The sequence below is a fragment of the Ranitomeya imitator genome, chromosome 1, assembly GCF_032444005.1.
Source record: "Ranitomeya imitator isolate aRanImi1 chromosome 1, aRanImi1.pri, whole genome shotgun sequence".
NCBI classification, from domain to species: Eukaryota; Metazoa; Chordata; class Amphibia; order Anura; family Dendrobatidae; genus Ranitomeya; species Ranitomeya imitator.
Genome location: NC_091282.1, coordinates 10,137,928 through 10,144,062, shown reverse-complemented (window position 1 = coordinate 10,144,062; position 6,135 = coordinate 10,137,928).

Here is a 6,135-nt window from a genome sequence, read left to right as displayed (position 1 = left end):
GCAAGCAATTGTCTCTCAAAGACTTCTGGTTCTTTATTCGTCGGACCGCTCTTTTATGGAGAAATTGGGCAGTCTCAGCACATTACATCATGGGTTTTTCCAACTTAACACTTATCAGAAAACTCTTTTGATCTTACATGTTCTATGTTATTATCTTTATTACTATAGTACCATAATTCTAATGATTATTACTTTTAATCTATTCCTGTACCGTTATCGCCCTAATGGCGCCTCTTGGGTCAAGCTGACATCTGTCTCTGCACGTATTCTACTTATCTTTGGTTTATTGGGGATCAATTCACCTTCGTGCAGATACATTTACTCTAGATAAGGGTAGGGGATTTACACAGCCTTTCTTAAAGTCCATCTGGATACTAGGTGTATCCTGGTACAGAGTGATCAACAGAATTTAGTCTTGTGACAGTGAATCAGAAAACCTTAAAGCTACACAAGTCTAATGTTAAGCAAAGCGTCCATATTGGTTTGATTTAAGTATATCTTCGTATGCCATACATTCTCCCCTTAACAATCAGCCATCACACAGACCCGTGCATGGATATTAAACACAGTCCTGGTGGAAGTGATTGTCTCCCTGGAGATTGCTGCAGACGGCGCAGTGTTTCACCAGAACATTCTCACAATCCTCCAGGTTTTATTTACCCGTTATGTCCTTTGTGCATTGGAACAGCACAGAAAAATACATAATAATTATAATAATAATCTTTATTTTTTATATAGCGCTAACATATTCCGCAGCGCTTTACAGTTTGCACACATTATCATCACTGTCCCCGATGGGGCTCACAATCTAAATTCCCTATCAGTATGTCTTTGGAAAGTGGGAGGAAACCGGAGTATATGGAGGAATATATGGAGGAAACCCTCGCAAACACGGGGAGAACATACAAACTCCTAGGACACAATGTGACACAACCCCCAAACCTGCTGGACGGAAGTGTCGGCTCCTCCATGATATCTGGTCAGGCCCTGTGGAGTAATTACCTGTAATCCTCACAAGCTTCCTATAATCTTCCTCCTCTCCGCCGGGATCTTGGACTCTTCCTCCTCTCTGTTGCAGTCGGGGGTTCATGAATTTAAGGTCCCATCAGAGCGCGGTCGCCTTGTTGCAGCCGGGGGGTTCATGAATTTAAGGTCCCATCAGAGCGCGGTCACTTTGTTGCAGTCGGGGGTGGTTCATGAATTTAAGGTCCCATCAGAGAGCGGTCACTTTGTTGCAGTCAGGGAGTTTCATTAATTTAAAGGGAACCTGTCACCCCGAAAATCGCGGGTGAGGTAATCCCACCGGCATCAGGGGCTTATCTACAGCATTCTGTAATGCTGTAGATAAGCCCCCGATGTTACCTGAAAAAGGAGAAAAAGACGTTATATTATACTCACCCAGGGGCGGTCCCGCTGCTGGTCAGGTCGGATGGGCATCTCCGGTCCACTGCGGCGCCTCCTATCTTCTTTCCATGACGTCCTCTTCTGATCTTCAGCCACGGCTCCGGCGCAGGCGTACTTTGCTCTGCCCTCTTGAGGGCAGAGGATAGTACTGCAGTGCGCAGGCGCCGGAAAAGTCAGAGAACCGGCGCCTGCGCACTGCAGTACTTTGTCTGCCCTCAACAGGGCAGAGCAAAGTATGCCTGCGCCGGAGCCGTGGCTGAAGATCAGAAGAGGGCGTCACGGAAAGAAGATGGGAGGCGCCGCAGCGGACCGGAGACGCCCATCCGACCTGACCAGCAGCGGGACCGCCCCTGGGTGAGTATAATATAACGTCTTTTTCTCCTTTTTCAGGTAACATCGGGGGCTTATCTACAGCATTACAGAATGCTGCAGATAAGCCCCTGATGCCGGTGGGATTACCTCACCCGCGATTTTCGGGGTGACAGGTTCCCTTTAAGGTTCCATCAGAGAGCTGTCGCCTTGTTGCAGCCGGGGGGTCATGAATTTAATGTTCCATCAGAGCGCGTTCGCCTTGTTGCAGCCGGGGGGTCATGAATTTAAGGTCCCATCAGAGAGCGGTCGCCTTGTTGCAGCCGGGGGGTTCATGAATTTAAGGTCCCATCAGAGAGCGGTTGCCTTGTTGCAGTCGGGGGTTTCATTAATTTAAGGTCCCATCAGAGAGCGGTCTCTTTGTTGCAGCCGGGTAGTTTCATTAATTTAAGGTCCCATCAGAGAGCGGTCACATTGTTGCAGCCGGGGGGTCATGAATTTAAGGTCCCATCAGAGCGCGGTCGCCTTGTTGCAGCCGGGGGGTTCATGAAATTAAGGTCCCATCAGAGAGCGGTCGCCTTGTTGCAGCCGGAGGGGGGTTCATGAATTTAAGGTCCCATCAGAGCGCAGTCGCCTTGTTGCAGCCGGAAGGTTCATTAATTTAAGGACCCATCAGAGAGCGGTCACTTTGTTGCAGCCGGGGGGTCATGAATTTAAGGTCCCATCAGAGCGCGGTCGCCTTGTTGCAGCCGGGGGGTTCATGAATTTAAGGTCACATCAGAGCGCGGTCTGTTATGAACAGGTAATTCAGAACCACAATGGACATTGAAGTTCAGAGCACACAAAGTGACCTGACAATTACCAAAAAACATAGGACGAGCTCTGAGACGTGGGAACTCTGCTGACCGCAATCCCTAATCCTATCCAACCACACTAGAGGTTGCCGTGGAGCGCTCCTGACCAGACCTATGCGCCTAGAGCACAGCCTGAGAAACTAGCTAGCCCTGAAGATAGAAAAATAAGCCTATCTTGCCTCAGAGAGATACCCCAAAGGAAAAGGCAGCCCCCCACATATAATGACTGTGAGTGGAGATGAAAATACAAACGCAGAGATGAAATAGATTTAGCAAAGTGAGGCCCGACTTACTGAACAGACCGAGGATAGGAAAGATTGCTTTGCGGTCAACACAAAACCCTACAAACCACGCAGAGGGGGCAAAAAGACCCTCCGCACCGACAAACGGTACGGAGGTGCTCCCTCTGCGTCCCAGAGCTTCCAGCAAGCAAGAAAAACCAATAATGCAAGCTGGACAGAAAAAATAGCAAACAAAAATAACACAAGCAAAACTTAGCTTATGCAGAGCAGACAGGCCACAGGAACGATCCAGGAGGAAGCAAGACCAATACTAGAACATTGACTGGAGGCCAGGAGCAAAGCACTAGGTAGAGTTAAACAGAGCAGCACCTAACGACTTCACCACATCACCTGAGGAAGGAAACTCAGAAGCCGCAGTACCACTCACATCCACCAACGGAAGCTCATAGACAGAATCAGCCGAAGTACCACTTGTGACCACAGGAGGGAGCTCTGCCACAGAATTCACAACAGCGGTCGCCTTGTTGCAGCCGGGGGGTTCATGAAATTAAGGTCCCATCAGAGAGCGGTCGCCTTGTTGCAGTCGGGGGGTTTCATTAATTTAAGGTCCCATCAGAGAGCGGTCGCCTTGTTGCAGTCGGGGGGTTTCATTAATTTAAGGTCCCATCAGAGAGCGGTCACTTTGTTGCAGCCGGGGGGGGTCATGAATTTAAGGTCCCATCAGAGAGCGGTCGCCTTGTTGCAGCCGGGGGGTTCATGAATTTAAGGTCCCATCAGAGAGCAGTCGCCTTGTGGCAGCCGGGGGGTTCATGAATTTAAGGTCCCATCAGAGAGCAGTCGCCTTGTTGCAGCCGGGGGTTCATGAATTTAAGGTCCCATCAGAGAGCGGTCACCTTGTTGCAGCCGGAGGTTTCATGAATTTAAGGTCCCATCAGAGAGCAGTCGCCTTGTGGCAGCCGGGGGGTTCATGAATTTAAGGTCCCATCAGAGAGCAGTCGCCTTGTTGCAGCTGGGGGGTTTCATGAATTTAAGGTCCCATCAGAGAGCAGTTGCCTTGTTGCAGTGGGGGGTTCATGAATTTAAGGTCCCATCAGAGAGCGATCGCCTTGTTGCACCCGGGGGGTTTCATAAATTTAAGGTCTCATCAGAGAGCGGTCGCCTTGTTGCAGCCGGGGGGTTCATGAATTTAAGGTCCCATCAGAGCACGGTCGCCTTGTTGCAGCCGGGGGGGGTTTCATGAATTTAAGGTTCCATCAGAGAGCAGTCACCTTGTTGCAGCCGGGGGGGTTTCATTAATTTAAGGTCCCATCAGAGCGCGATCGCCTTGTTGCAGCCGGGGGGGTTTCATGAATTTAAGGTCCCATCAGAGCGCGGTCGCCTTGTTGCAGCCGGGGGGGTTTCATGAATTTAAGGTCCCATCAGAGAGCAGTTGCCTTGTTGCAGCCAGGGGGTTTCATGAATTTAAGGTCCCATCAGAGAGCGGTCGCCTTGTTGCAGTCGGGAGGTCATGAATTTAAGGTCTCATCAGAGAGCAGTCACCTTGTTGCAGCCGGGGGGTTTTATGAATTTAAGGTCCCATCAGAGAGCGGTCGCCTTGTTGAAGCGGGGGGTTCATGAATTTAATGTCCCATCAGAGAGCAGTCACCTTGTTGCAGCCGGGGGGTTTCATGAATTTAAGGTCCCATCAGAGAGCAGTTGCCTTGTTGCAGCTGGGGGGGGTCATGAATTTAAGGTCCCATCAGAGAGCAGTCACGTTGTTGCTGCTAGGGGTGTTGTGAATTCCGCTCTTGGGCTCCCTTCGGTGGTTGCAAGTAGCATTTTTGTGAGTTCTGCTTTTTGGCTCCCTCCTGTGGTTTTGAGTGGTATGGCTACTTCTTGGATTTAGCTTCAGCAGCTGTTTTCACTGATCGTCTTTCTGGCTCGGCTATATTAGTTGTTATGAACAGGTAATTCAGAACCACAATGGACCTTGAAGTTCAGAGCACACAAAGTGACCTGACAATTACCAAAAACATAGGACGAGCTCTGAGACGTGGGAACTCTGCTGACCGCAATCCCTAATCCTATCCAACCACACTAAAGGTAGCCGTGGAGCGCTCCTGACTAGTCCTATGCGCCTCGAGCACAGCCTGAGAAACTAGCTAGCCCTAAGAAAGAAAAATAAGCCTACCTTGCCTCAGAGAAATACCCCAAAGGAAAAGGCAGCCCCCCACATATAATGACTGTGAGTTGAGATGAAAATACAAACGCAGAGATGAAATAGATTTAGCAAAGTGAGGCCCAACTTACTGAACAGACCGAAGATAGGAAAGATTGCTTTGCGGTCAACACAAAACCCTACAAACAACCACGCAGAGGGGGCAAAAAGACCCTCCGCACCGACTAACGGTACGGAGGTGCTCCCTCTGCATCCCAGAGCTTCCAGCAAGCAAGAAAAACCAATATAGCAAGCTGGACAGAAAAAATAGCAAACAAAAATGACACAAGCAAAACTTAGCTTATGCAGGATAGACAGGCCACAGGAACGATCCAGGAGGAAGCAAGACCAATACTAGAACATTGACTGGAGGCCAGGATCAAAGCACTAGGTGGAGTTAAATAGAGCAGCACCTAACGACTTAACCTCATCACCTGAGGAAGGAAACTCAGAAGCCGCAGTACCACTCTCATCCACCAAAGGAAGCTCATAGACAACCAGCCGAAGTAGCACTCACGACCACAGGAGGGAGCTTGGCCACAGAATTCACAACAATTAGTCTGGCCTTATCCCTCATTCAATGCCAGTTGTCAATTGTTCCTGCCTGGAGTCATTGCTCTTAGGACTTTCCTGACACTCTGACCAGTTCATCAAAGCTAAGTCCTTGCTTGTGCTTTTGCGGTTCTCCTGTTGTGGACTTTGTTGTTCAGCACTTTCTTTGTTTTTGTTCATTTGTCCAGCTTTTCAGTATGGATCTATTCTGTTAAGCTGGAAGCTCTGGGCAACAGAGTTTGCCCTCCACACCTTTAGTCAGGTGTGGAGATTTTTGCATTTCTCTGCGGTGGACTTTTTCTAGTTTTTATTACTGACCGCACAGCGTTCTGTTCTGTACTATTTCTATTTAGCTAGAAGTGGCCTCCTGTGCTAAATCTTGTTTCATACTACGTATGTCATTTCCTTCTCCTCTCACAGTCATTATTTGTGGGGGATAATCTATCCTTTGGGGATTTTCTCTGAGGGAAGATAGTTTTCCTGCTTCTATCTTTAGGGGTAGTTAGCTCTTAGGCTGTGACGAGATGCCTAGACCGAGTTAGGAGCATTCCACAGCTACTTCTAGTGTTGTGTTGAG